The sequence below is a fragment of the Callithrix jacchus genome, chromosome 20, assembly GCF_049354715.1.
Source record: "Callithrix jacchus isolate 240 chromosome 20, calJac240_pri, whole genome shotgun sequence".
Classification (NCBI taxonomy): domain Eukaryota; kingdom Metazoa; phylum Chordata; class Mammalia; order Primates; family Cebidae; genus Callithrix; species Callithrix jacchus.
This window is the reverse complement of record NC_133521.1, coordinates 38,028,785-38,043,348: the sequence shown is the minus strand read 5'-3', so window position 1 is coordinate 38,043,348 and position 14,564 is coordinate 38,028,785. Positions and strand designations below refer to the sequence as shown.

Sequence of the window (14,564 nt, the reverse complement as noted above, 5' to 3'; positions counted from 1 at the left end):
ATCACCATATCACAGTAAGTGCATAGGCAAAAACCTCTTTTTGCAAAACTCTAGTCTGAAGCATTAATTCAGTCCAGTGGAATCTGCAAAAAAATCAGCTGAGAAACAGGAATAGGAGTCCCTTCTCAAAACAGGAATAGGAGTACCTTCTCAGTGGGTTGCTATATTTTATACTCTGTTGGGAGGTCCATATGAGGACAGTCTATAAAAATTATTTGATAAGAATGAGATTAAGGCAGGAACTATATTTTAATCACACATGAATAAATGCTTACAAAAATAATATAGAATATATAACATAGAAAATGAATGACACTTAGGCCATTTAATCCCCCTTCCTAGAGGCAGTGGTTCACGGTCTGCTATGTTATTCGTCTGGATCTTTCCCTCTTTGTTTATAAGCACAGGTACTTCCCTAGTAGATTTTCCCTCAGTTTGTTCTGAGTTCTGAGGGATTTCTTCTACTTTGTATTTTTAGGGTCTTGGGTTATTCCTTTGATGTAACATCTCATTCTTATTTTATGGACGTAAATACTTTCCCAATGTCTTTAAAATGGTGTTTAGTTGTTTTCCCCCTTTTTGGGAGTACTATCTGTGGTTTTCTGTGTTACCACATTTGTTGCTTACCTTGATGTTTCTCTGGCAAGATGCAGGCATTTCTCAAATGCCTGTTGATTCTCACTCATTCATATGTAAGAACAAGGCAATAGGAAAGCTTAGGGATGGTTGACAAATGAATATCTCAGTAGGGACAGTGGGCTAGAATCTGGACATTTTGCTTTGGGTTGTCTACTGCCAGCATGCAGAGTGCTTTCCTCAGGGATGTCCACATCTACACTCCCCCTAGCTGCCTCGACTTTCTCCATTTAGTCAATTTCTATGTAAGAAGACTCCCTGTTGCTCTTGTTTTTTTCTTGCAGTTGTTTTTGTTGCAGGCAAACACCTGCCTTTAGGACATTCTGAACATGTGAGGAGGGGAGCTGACTACTCCGTAGGCAGAACTTCAGTTGACCTCACTTTCCTCCTTCCTGTTTTCATTTCCATCCTGGTGTTTAGGATTCCAAACCTCAACGGAATTTTCTTCTTTTAAGACTGAATGGTCAAAACTCAGAATTTTTCACGAGTGACACATGTACTTACTAAGATTTAAAAGAAGTTGAATGTTAAACAACAAATACCAGGAAAACAAACCTGGTGTGAAAAGTTAAAAGTTCCTCTTCAAAGTTTCCCTTTTTGTTGAAGAATAAATAATAAGTGTTAGAAATAGTAGTTTCTTTTAAAAACTAACTTCCTTCAAGCTTCCTTGCATTTTACTAACGACTCTTTGTTAAGCCCTATGTAGATGTTAACTGTAGTAAGGAAATAAGTCCATTCTATGTCCTTGTACTTTAACCAGTTATTTGTTCTGGCCTATAGCCTGCTCAGACATGTCCGAACGTGCCCAGGCATTTCCCTGCATATAGCTTATGCCTCTTCCTTATTTGGAAATGTTATTTTTCTGCTAGTTTCCCATAAACAACCCCCTTTCTTTCTTTGTTCTCCATTGCACATTTACTTATTTAGAAAAGTTTTAAATTTTGAGCATTTGGGATCAGTCTAGATTGTGCTGTCCAGCTCCAGCCAATGGAGATAGGACGCAACAGTAAGAACCAAATGCCTCAGGGATAAAACCTCTGCTTTTCATTGTTCATTGCTGCTCTTATGACAATCGGACTTCTGAGAACCACTCTTTCTGCAAAAAGTAAAATTGCCTTCCTTGCTGAGAAAATTCTTTGTCTGAGTGCTAGTTCTTTTTTTCGGCACCAAGGGACAAGTTTTTGCTTCTAAAACTGGGTACTTAAGTAGTGACCAAGACTTGGGACACTGCCACATGGTTCAGAGAGATTTCAGGTTTGAATCTGTGTCTGTAAGGAAGAGTGAGCTTTGATTAAAGCTGACACAAATCTGAATTATTTCCATCTGAGTCCTTTAATTCAAACCTATTTTCTTGGAAACTGTGAACCTCAGATTACTTATTAAGAATCAACAAAATAATCAAATAGCAATGAAAAATCCCAAACTTGTACATGGACACAAAAGGAAAAAGTCAGATGTAATTTCTTTTAAATGAATACAAATCCAATTACTCTTATTCTTATTATCAGTATAGATCTGTGGAGCACTGAACACCAATTTCTGAATTCAACCATTTTGTTCACAAAAGCTATAATATTAAAAAAAATTAGATCTTGGGTAGAGCCTTATAGATTAAGTGGAACACACTCCTAATTGTATAGAGAGGGAAATGAAGCAAACCATATTGGGAAGTGGTTAAAAATCTGGGCTTTGGGCCAGGCACGGTGGCTCACGCCTGTAATCCCAGCATTTTGGGAGGCTGAGGTGGTGGATCACCTAAGGTCAGCAGTTTGCGACCAGCCTAACTAACATGGTGAAACCCCGTCTCTACTAAAAAAAATAAAAATAAAAAATTAGTCAGGCCTGGTGGCAGAAACCTGTAATCCCAGCTACTCAGGAGGCTGAGGCAGGAGAATCACTTGAACCCAGGAGACAGAGGTTGCTGTGAGCTGAGATCCTGCCATTGTACTCCAGCCTGGGTGAGAGAGTAAGACTCTGTCTCAAAAAAAAAAAAAATTGGGACTTTAAATTTAGGTAGATCTGTGTTCTCATCTGCTTTGGTCTGGAGGTGACACCATTCCTTCTGCTCAGAGTCTACTGGTCAGAACTGATCACATGACCCTATCCTAACTGCAGGACAGGTTGGAGAACCTGGGGCTGTATAAAGACTATTTGGTGAACACCAGCTCTCTTTGCAAAATCACTACCATAAATATCAGATTCAAATAGATGAATACCTTTTGTTTAGGTTTACAGTAACTTTTGTTTAGGTCTACAGTTGTTGGTGGAATTAGGACTAGAAACCAGGTAAGAAGTCTGAGCCACAGTTGAAGGCTCTATCAGTAAAAGCCTTTCAGCTTACATGTGGTGAAACTTAGGTTTCCAGAGACAGCAAGCTTTTCAAGATGTGGGATGAATTTAAGAGAAAACTGCATCTTGCTCTTTGTGCTCTTTTCACTTAACCACGCTGCCTCTTTCTCCTCTCCTGGAGATTTCTGTACTAACATCTCACAATTATTTCTGTGATGTTTTTCCTCCCAAATTACTGAATTGTTTATTATCACCTAGGAAGAATAAGTCTTTCAATGAAATGTATGAGCATGTAAATTTTATGATAATGAGAAACATTTCCTCCTAAAACTAGGATTGAGCATCTGGAAACATAAAACACACATTAAAATGACTGAAGAGACCCCCTCCCCCCAGTCAAAGTAATTAAAGTTTGTTTGCAAAGATTTGTGTTAAGATCAGGAAGTGCTTCTTTAAGTTCTGTGATGGTGAAGTCTTGTCATAATGACAAATGGGTCTTCTAACAGGCAAATGCCATTGATACTTCACTGTGGAACTTCATTCTAGAACTATGATTGTGAACTATGAGGTATCCATAAAATTAAGTGAAGTAGGAAGGCACTATCTCTAAAGTGGGTTGGACTTCCATTTTGGTGGACTAAAAATGGCTGCAGATTCTTTGGCATATTTCCCACTGAGAGGTAGGGCCCCTTTGAGGGGACTGGCCCATACCTTCTTTGACTAACAAAATAAGGTAGAAATGACATTGTGGTAGTTTCCAGGCCCAGGCTTAGGTAACTTCCATTTCTTGTCTTTCAAAATACTTATGCTGGGAAACTTAAGCAGTTCCTAAGAGTATGTGGAGAGAGAGGGTTTCGGCTATGTCCAGTTTTCCACTCATTCCCACCAAAGCACCAGATGTGCCAGGGAAGAAGTCTTGGGAGTAAATCTCTCCATCCTGGTTGCCCTACCTAAGTCCAGAGGATCAGAGACAAACTGCCTGGCTATGCTGTTTCTGAATTCCAAGACAAAACTGTGAGCACAATAAAATGATTGTTTATGTTGGGAACTGCTGGGGTAATTTGTTATACAACAATTGGTAACTGGTAAACCTATCCTTTATGGTTCCTACCTGGTTATGAAGGCAAGCTCTGGAAACAGACTGCTTCATTTTGAATCTCACCTCCATGACTTAGAGTCCATGTTTCCTTAGCCAGATCACTTAAATTTTCTCTGCTTCAGTCTCTTCCTCTATAAAGTTAAGATACTGAGATTTACCTCATAAGATAATTGTGAGGACTAAACACATTAATTACTGTAAAGTTCTTAGAATATAACTCAGTAAATATTAAGTAGGTTTTTTTCTGAGGGCCTACTGTGTGCCAGGTACTGTGATAGGTTCTAGGGGTTTGTTTGAAAAAAATAGGCCAAAGCCCCCCCTACCCCCCACCCATCTTGAAATTTACTTTCTAGTTAAATGTTATTATTCTATATACATTTAAAATAAACAGATAAGTAAAATCCTGAACTCATGGAATCCGGAGTCTTTCTACATTTATAGACTTCAGCGTACATCGTCAAATGTGTGTTTTTTTAAATCACATTTCTGAACAGCCCTACTTTTTTTATGTGAATAATCTTTGATTGTAGTGATTACGGTGCTTATGGTGACAACCAAGAACAGGCTTCAGAAAGAAAGCAGCTGTGTAGCTATGGCCAATTTGAACTTCTTGAGTCAATATATTTACTTGTAAAATGGACAATTCTATTGAAAGAAATTGAAGGTCTTACCCACTCCATCCAAGGAATTGACAAGAGATCCCCAAGAAGTTTGCATAGAGTGAGGTAAGAGCCCATTTTCTGTTGATGAAGGTGAGGGGTTTGCATTTTCTAAACTTTAGATTTGTACCTGTAGCCTGATATGGACAAGGGCAGTTTCAGGGGCAACAGGCAAGTGTATTTAAAATGTGACTTAGAAAAGATAAGGCAAGTGGCTGCCATGTTGCTGAGTTATTCCTATGTAGAAGACAATGTTCCCACCCGTGGGAGGCTTCTCCGTCACTCTCACACTCACACATCCAGCAAACATCACCCTCTCTCCATCTCTTTTTCAAACTCACATTTCTTTTCTACCATGACAGCTACTCTGATTGACTGTGGCCACTGACACCTCTGCTTGGAGCTTCATGAAGTGGTATTCTCATTCTTCATGCACTTACCCATGAATATTTACTATACTGCTGTCGAGTGCTGCACATACACAGGTGATAGTAATGTACCAAGAGAGGCGTAGTTGTACCAACAGAGGTTTCTCCAGGATTATGTGAGAGCTTGAGAAAGAGGCTCTTCACACAGATGAGGAAGCTCTGGACAGGGTTCAAGGGCAACTGTTGTTTCTGTCTCTCTAGTAACCCTTTCTTCTCTCTGCCGATAATTAACCTCTTTCTTGTGAGGGATAAACCCTGCATATTCTGAGTAGGACTGACTCACAAACCCCTGGGAAGAACAGAAGGCATGTGACCCTACAAGCAAGTGTCTCCCCTGGGAATTTTATGACATAACCATTGGCAGAGACTCATTTAGCCAAGGTTGCTAATGGGATGGAATGTAACTTTGGGATGATAAAGTCTTTCTCCAGACTTTATCATCTGGAGAAAGTCTACCTATGAATGGAACACATACTAGAAAAGATGGAGAGACATGCCCAAGTCAACCTAAGGTCATTAAAGTTTTGTTGCAAAGATTTACGTCAAAATAAAAATACATACCCTTAAATTTTAGGATGTATTTTAATAGTGTGTTAGTGTAATAGTGTAACAGACTAGTGTTCTGAGAACACTGTCTTAAACTGCTGGGGCATCTGCCTAAGAATGAAACCAAAGAACAGGAAAGCAGACCTAGAAGAGGGAGGGAAAGGACGTCCTAAAAATAGCATTCGAGCTTCTGGATCCAACCATGTCTGTTGCTGGATGTTAGTCCTGGTACCTCTTGTTACATGATCCAGTGAATGGCTCCTCATGCCCTTCTCTCCCCATACTTTTCCTCCTTTATTGCTTAGGGTGGTTTTAAGTAGATTTCCATTGTCTGCAAGCATAGAAAGGTTTCTGGGGTATATAGCATTTCAGCTGCATCTTTAAGGATGAATAGGAAATTCTCAGGTGAAACAGGGATGGAACTGAGGTGAGTAAGACTTTTTGGGCAGAAGGAACATATAAACAACTGAGGGAGAAAGATTCTAAGAAGAATATTTATATAAAATAATTATACAAGGGGCATTTCTATGGGCTCAGGCTTCTTACTTAGAAAAATACAGTTGGCTCGCTATAGCCATGGGTTCCACATCTGTGGATTCAAACAACTGAAGATCGAAAATAGTAGGGGAAAAAGAATGGTTGTGTCTGTACGAAATATAGGTGGAATTTTTGTTCTTGCCATTGTCCCCAAACAATACAGTATAGCAGTAATTTATATAGCACTGACCATGCATTAGGTATAAGTAATCTAGATATGATTTAAAGTATATAGGAGGATGTGCACAAGTTATATGCAAATACTATGTTATTTTATATCAGAAACTTGAGCAGCTGTAGAGTCTGGTATCCATGACAGGGCCCTGGAACCAGTCCTCTAAGGATACTGAGGGTTGACTGTACAGCTATAGGGCGACCAAAATTCATTTGTAAACAGTACCCACAAGACTGTGGCCTTCGAGTGAAATCTATGAAGCAGTAATGAATTGGGAAAACACTAGCTCATGATGTAGACTCAGTCACCTTCTACTTCTATGAAGTTCTAAGTGTGGTAGTCATGGGAGCAGTGATGGAAATAATACCTTTAACAAGAATTTCAATGAATCTGTTGGGGCACACTCACAGAAGTTAGGAGAAATCAATCATGTTTACTTTATGCCTTATTTGTTTAGAATGGCTGATAAATCAGCTTTTACTAATTGCTCATGGAACTAGTTTCAGCTGATCTCTGCCATTCTACAAAAAAAACCCTAAAAACCAAAAACCAAAAAACCCAAATACTAATTGGTTTTTTAACCAATATGAATACTAAATTTAATGCACCTGATAATTAAAATGACTCCTTTACATGGCTTGATCAGTGATGACTAAACCCATAAGCAATTTGAATACGTCATTCTCCTTCCTTCAAGTGAACGCCTTTCTCCTCTTCCCTCCTACTGTCTTGGTTTATCCATCCTTTAATGTTCATTTCCAATTCTACTTGCTCCAAATAGTTGCCTCTGAATACTACAATGAAATCAATCCCCAGAATGTATTCTCTTCTGAATACATGCCTGAGTTTACCAAATACCCTAGGTACTAACTATTGGCTCTTTATGAAATTAACTTGAATTACAGCTTAAGTTGGGTTCAAGATCTACTTGGATGCAGTGTGTGGGTCTCGGGGAGTTTAATCCCAATGTCTGATCTTTTGATTGAAGATCAGATTCTGCATATAACTTCATCAGAATCCCACCAATATACGTCAGCTCTTTTTGAAAGGTGTCTCCAGGTATTGTAGTTGCATGAGATGTTAATAAGTAATATGCAAAAATAGCTTTGTGATGAAATACAAATATGTTTGTGGGAAATTCTACATTCAATCAATCTCTGCAGGTCTTATCAGAGCCTTTAATATACTTTTATTTATTTCCAAAAGAAAGATATGGTACAAAGCACTTCACATGTTATCTACTGGCCCATTTCTCTTAAGAATATTAAACTCCTTGATTTTCTAGGTAAAAATGTGTTTTGCTTCTGTCTTTGCTCACTAAGTGACTTCTAGAAATGCCTTTCCTTTGTAGATACCCATTTCACTTGGGAGGCAGAGTATCTCAGGCATCTAATTTTACATTATGAAATAATCTTGACCAAGTGACCATGCAGGTCTGCTGTAATCTTCCAGTTCTTGATCTTTCTTTAAGACGTGTCAGCAATTAACATTGAAGGAATTTATTTCACTAAGTGGTGTATGTTATAACTTCATCTACTAGAAAGTTCCTTTTTTCCTCCCAAATCTTAGTCCAAAAGGAGGACAACTGTTTTTTCCTGCTGAATGCTTCCAGTCATATTTGAATGTAAAAATAGTTATTAAATATATTATTAACCACACCTACCCCTACTTCTGTGTAAGCTAAGACTTGTGCTCATTTTAAGGTGATTTCACGAAAAGTGATTTCTGTCCCTGTATTTAGAGATGCCTTGAAAGACTGTTCATATCCTCTTTCATAGTTAGAACTGGAAGCTCTGGGAGTCATGATGTAGAAAGACTTTGAGCTTTGGAGCAAACCCAACTTGAATTTGAATACCTGTTCCGTTTCTTACTAATCTCATGGGTTTGGGAAAGGCTTTTACCTTTCTGAATCTCATTCTCTTCAACTACGAGATTAGAATGTTAGTACTGTGAATATAAAAAATAGAGCTGAATCTACAAGCAAATAGTTTATTTTGGAATAATATATGAGAAGTAGAATTGCAATTTGGGGGTACATAAACCAGGGCAGCCCCCAGATGTGTTTGAAGAACAAAGGGAAAGGCTGGGGTTTCATTAGGGGAAAAGAAGAAGGTTATACAAGTTATTCTGAAAGGAAGTTCATTGGTGGCTTACAGGAGCAGGCAGGTTCTGACTGGTGAGTGGTAGCCGTTACTAGGTAAAACTTGAAATCATAAAGTTGTAGCTGGCTATTGTGGTTTTGGACTGGGCTGGCGAGATAATTCCTGGAGGAAGTGTTTGTGACCTGAATGCTTTTCCCCATGGCTCCCAGACTCTATGTTAGTTGGGTGGGACCAAAATGAGTCCATTTTGCATAATCAATTTTCACAGCACCCACCCACCTCATCATAAAGTTGTGGTCTTCCTAGTTGAGCTCTCATCTTTGCAAGCTGATAAACAGGATGATTGATATGGTTTGGCTCTGTGTCCCCACCCAAATCTCAGGTTCAATTTTAATCCCCATGGGTTGGGGACGGGACCTGGTGGGAGGTGACTGGACACATGGAGGTGGTTTACCCCATGCTCTTCTCCTGAGACTAAGTGAGTTCTCATGAGACCTCATGGTTTAAAAGCGTGTGGCAGTTCCCGATTCTGTCTCTCTCTCTCTCTCTCCCACCCCTCCTCCTCTCTCTGGCATTCTCTCTCTCTTTCTCTCTCTGTGTCTGTCTCTGTCTCTGTTCCTCTCTCTTTGGCCACCATGTAAAACGTGCCTTGTTTCTCCTTTGCTTTGCCTTCCTTCATGATTGTAAGTTTCCTGAGGCCTCCCCCAGCTATGTGGAACTGTGAGTCAATTACACCTATATTCTTTATATATTACCAGTTTTAAGTAGTTCTTTATAGCAGTGTAAAAATGAACTAATACAATGATCCAGGGCCAAATTATTACCCCAAGTCCATCTGTTGCCCACATTGTTTGAAATTGTGCTTCCTTCTGCAGACTAAACTTTTTTCCATACCATCGTGCTCTCTCTCTGTTCAATTCAGTACACAGACCTCTTTTTCGGTCTCTCATTGCCAGTCTTCCTGTACACATGATGTCCACAAGCTGTAGATATCATGTAGATATTTCAGAATCTCTCAGGTCAATCACAGCCTGAGATAAAATCTTTGATTATTTTGTTGAAATGAGTTAACACTGTCTGAAGCTGGTCATATATTCTTTTCTAAGATACAGTCTGGAACAGCCTGAACTACAAAAAAATTGAAATGTATTTTCTTAATCTCTATCAAAAGCATCACAAATTCCTAATCTGATCCTTTTTTATTGTTTTGGGAAGTTTATTATAGCTTTTCATTATGAAAAAATTCAAACATACAAAATAGAGATAATATAATAAAGTCTTACCTACCCAGTATGCAGTCTCAGCAATGGCCAATTTATAAGTAGTCTCGTTTCGTTTAGATCTTCTACTTCTTCCTCACCATTAAATTATTTTGGGACAAGGGCCGGGCACGGTGGCTCACGCCTATAATCCCAGCACTTTGGGAGGCCAAGGCAGGTGGATCACGAGGTCAAGAGATCAAGACCATCCTGGTCAACATGGTGAAACCCCGTCTCTACTAAAAATACAAAAAATTAGCTGGGCATGGTGGCATGTGCCTGTAATCCCAGCTACTCAGGAGGCTGAGGCAGGAGAATTGCCTGAACCCAGGAGGCGGAGGTTGTGGTGAGCCGAGATCGCGCCATTGCACTGCAGCCTGGGTAATGAGCGAAACTCCGTCTCAAAAAAAAAAATTATTTTGGGACAAATCTGAGACATCTCATCATTTCATCTATGATTATTTCAATATGTACATTTATAAATGATGAAGGCATCTTGTAAACATAGAACTACAATGCAAATATCACAACTAAAGGTTAAAAGAATTTGTAATCTGTCAATTATTTTGAATGGTGAAAAAGACAAAAAATTGCGTAGGAGTTGAGGTTCATTACTGGGCCTCTGTGGACTGATAAAATAATGACTTGAAAGCCTTGAACAATTTATGATCATGATCTTCACCTCTATCTGCAGATTAGAAATATCTGGAAAATTATAAATTGTGAAGAGAAAAGAAGTAAAGTCTATGGAGGGACCACATAGTATTTTTGAACCTGTGGATGGGGGATGTGGTTGCCCCCACCCAGCAAAGTTTACAGGAAACTGAACATTTTTGGAGACCTATATTTACTGGGTTCCCCTGAGCTGCAATTATTATTATTATTCTTATTTAAAAAAATGAACCCTTGCTCTGTTGCTCCGGCTGGAGTTCAGTGGCATGGTCACAGCTCACTGAAGCCTTGACCTTCCTGACTCAAGCAATCCTCCTGCCTCAGCCTCCTGAGTAGCTGAGACCACAGGCACGCACTCACCATACCTGGCTAATTTTATTTATATTTTATAGAGATGGGTGTTTATATGCTGCCCAGTTGGTTTTTAACTCCTGGGTTCCAGCAGTATGCTGGCCTTGGCCTCATGGAATGCTGGGACTACAGGTGTAAGCCCCTGCACCTGGCCTGAGCTGCAGTTTTTGACCCTCTTGCCAATGTTAGTAATCACTGTATCATTGATAGAAGGTGATTTTTTTTTCTGTTTTAGAATCGATAGCATTTGCTGCGGTATGGATTTTAGACTCAAATGAGAGAACCAGTATGTTTATGATATTATTATTCCTCTCAGGAACTAGCAACATGTTAAAAAGGAAGCTCTTTAAAATATGTCCTAAGTGTACTACTGAGGACCAGTAATTATACCCAAGTGGCAACATTTCCTATCAAAACATGGCAGAATTTCTCTTTCTAGAAAAGTGCCAAGTTAATTAGCACCTTACAGGACCTTGTTATGGCTCAGAACCACTTTACATCTGTTGATGATTTAATCATTATAAGTGTGACACAAGGAAATTGAACTTCACTTTCTGTTACATAATGTAAATTGACAGTCAGTGAATGCTGCTCAATAGCTTCATGTCATTAACAAAGTTGTTTCTTAAGCTCATAACAAATATCAAGTTCTCAGTAGGTTAAGAAAACAGACTCAACATGTGACAGTTTTGAGATGTGACATTGCCCAGGGCATGTCTGTTTTGCTTTCGGAATTCGTAGGCTGCTGATAGAGATCATATGGGCACTGATCTCTGAGGTCAAGAAGGTTCTAGAAGCACATCCTATAGGGCAGGACAAAGAACCCTCCAGCCACTGCTCTCCCAGGTTGTCTTTAGCTATTGACAGGGGGTGAGGCAAGGGTCCTGTTCTGCTCAAAAGGACTTCTGCCTGGGAAGTGTGGGGATGCATCTGGGGTCTTGCCATGCAGTGGGAAGGAAGGAGTGCTTTGTGAACAAAGCCACAGGCTGGCCTCCTCCTGTGCATCCACAGCTTTTCATAACCCAGTCCTGGGATCCTCTCTGATCAGAACATTTTGAGACACACTCCTGGGTCTGGTGTCTCAGCAGAGCAGCACAGGCGGGGACAGAACATACAATGCTGAAACAGCATGAACCTCATCCCTGCTCTTAGTACCAGCCCAGGCAACTGGTACAAATTCACAGAGTCAGCCTGCATGGCCAGCTCTGTGCTGCCTTGGGAGGGTACTTTCTCTCTTTCTCTTCCCACAATATTGTCCTAATCCTCAATGTTATGTGGAGCCATTGACCTCTCTTGAGCCCTCATTTAATTATGATGGGATGTATGATTTTTCCTTTCATACATCCCATCATAGGTAAATGAGGAAAGGTTTTCCACCTCTTCCAGGTGGGGTTTAATTGTGCTCAGAGTTAGTACAAAACAAAAATTGACAACCAAATAAAAATTGCAAACAAGTCAACAACAAAAACATAGAGAAGGCAAGGGCTTTAGGGTAGCAGCAAAGATCCTAACAGCAAAGATTTGAGTTGGATGGAACAGAAAGATTGTCAGGATTTGCAGGCTTCTCAGGGGACTCAGGCATGGAGACTGAAGCAGTCTTAGGGAAAGGATCTGACATCAGGAGGACTGGACCTGCAGAGGGGGTGTCTGAGCCCAGATCACTCCATTTTTTGGAGAGTGGGGATTGGAGCATCTGCCGTGGTGGCTGGGGGTTCCCAATGGAGATGCTAGGGACAGAAAGCCTTAGGGAGGCAACAAGTAAACCTGTAAGGGACAGGAGCTGGTGATTTGCAGGTCGGCAGCCCGAGGGGGTCCTGGACACTGATTACAATGGAAGCAAATGTGTCCACAACTTGGTCATAAAGTGGGAAGAGTAAGTCAGTCTCAAAGTCGGTGTGAGGTGTGGCTGCTAAGTGATCAAATGGTAGAAAATGGACTCTAAATCTAGCTTGTTTTGTGTTCTTGAATAAGAAATTGCCTAGTTTGAACCATATATATGTTTTTCTTCTTAGTACTTAAATACATGGTAATGATAGAAAACCAGAAACTTTGGATGATAAAAATAAAAAAAATATAAAAAAAATCCCCCTCAAATTTCTAGTATATAGAGAAAAATCACTTTGTAATTTGATATAGGTTCGTTCTCTCCCTCCTCCTTTCTTCCTTCTCTCTCTCATTTCCTTTCATTGGGTTTATGTGAAAAAATATATAAATATTATAACATATACTACATTTCATTTTGTATCATAACTTTCATCCTTAATACTGGAGACACCTTTTTATGTATCTGCACATTATTTTTGATGGCTGAGTAGTATTCATTGTATTAGTGTATTCAGTCTTCATTGTCTAACAATTGACATGATGCTCTAATTCTTTTGCTCAGGAAAGCAGGACATTGGAGGATTCTATTCTCTGAGCTGTACCTCTGTTAGTGAGCCTCTGAAGTCTACTGGGGAAGAAATGAGGAAGGCTTCCACAGACATAGACTCTTGGAGTGGGAAGGAAAGGTGGTTGAGGTTTTGGAAATTTTGATCTAGTTTCATTTTGTGTCATTTATAACCACCACCTCACCCTTAGGTGGTCCAGCCTCTGCTTGACAGTGGCTAGGAATATGCTGTGTCAGAAAGCCACTGATGAGCTTATGAAATACCCATCTGGTATGGTTTGACTATGTTTCCACCTAGATCTCATCTTGAATTGTAACTCCCATAATCCCCATGCATCATGGGAGGGACTGGGTGGCAGGTAATTAAATCATGGGGGTGGTTACCCCCATGCTGCTGTTTTTGTCATAGTGAGTGAGCTGCACAAGGTCTGATGGTTTTATCAAAGGCAGTTCCTCTGTACACACTGTCTTGCCTTCCACCACGTAAGACATGCCTTTGTTCTTTCTTTGCTTTCTGCCATGAATATGAGGCCTCCCCAGCCATGCTGAACTGTGAGTCAGTTAAGCCTCTTCCCTTTGTAAACTACCCAGTCTTGGATATGTCTTTATTAGCAGCATGAGAACGGACTAATACCCCATTATAAAATATTTTTCTATAGAATTATCCAGAATCTGCTTTAAAACATGAGATCTGGAGTCTAACAAACTGAGTCTACCATCCTAGACAAATGTCCTAACATTTTTGTCTAATCATTTGTCCTAGACATATGTCCTAACCTGTCAGGCCCTCAGTTTTCCACATCTGTAAAATTGATATCATAAAAGACTGTGCCTCAGATAGTTGCTAGGTGTATGAAATAAGATAAGCGTGTGGAGCCTGTGACAGAGCTCAATGAAAGTCAGCCATCATCACCATAACAGCTGTATGTTATCACAACACAGCATATATTTGGCCCCTGCTATGTGACAGCCCTGTGGCACATAAAGGTGTTGTCTGTGTCATGGCCCCTATCTCATTCTACTCTTGTTGACCCTAATTCTCTTGTTCTTCAGAGGATAGCAGTTCATGTCCTTCACCCCACCCAGCTCTCTCCCTCCATTTTTACCCATTTTGAATGGTCTTAAGCTCTTCTCTTCATCTTCTCTATCCTGGCTTCAGTTCCTCAAAGACCTACTTCAGTGATGTGAGGTCCAGTGGGTTCCCCATTGAGTATACAGGGGTCTTTGCTTCCTAGAGCCTCTATTCCATTTCATCCTCAGGAGACACAGGTGGAAGAACATCTCTGTGCAGATGAATTCTGTTTAAAAAGCGGCAAATGTGCCTTGCCTACTTTTTGATAGGATTGTTTTTCTTGTAAATTTGTTTTAGTTCTTTGTAGATTTTGGATATTAGCCCTTTTTCAGATGGGTAGCAAAAAAAAA

At 39.9% G+C, this 14,564-nt stretch overlaps 1 protein-coding gene across 11 annotated transcripts in view; it reads left to right on the top strand.

Moving 5' to 3' along the window:
* Positions 1-14,564, top strand: part of LOC128930282 (uncharacterized) — a 968,777-nt gene that overhangs the window by 79,170 nt on the left and 875,043 nt on the right. The window contains exons 1-2 of one of the 11 annotated variants that reach the window (XR_013530215.1): positions 3,517-3,605; positions 4,555-4,749. The exons of the other annotated variants lie outside the window; for them this stretch is intronic. The gene's annotated coding sequence lies outside the window, so the exon portion shown is untranslated. Of the gene's footprint in view, positions 1-3,516; positions 3,606-4,554; positions 4,750-14,564 lie in introns of those variants that run through there. 11 annotated transcript variants of the gene reach the window in all.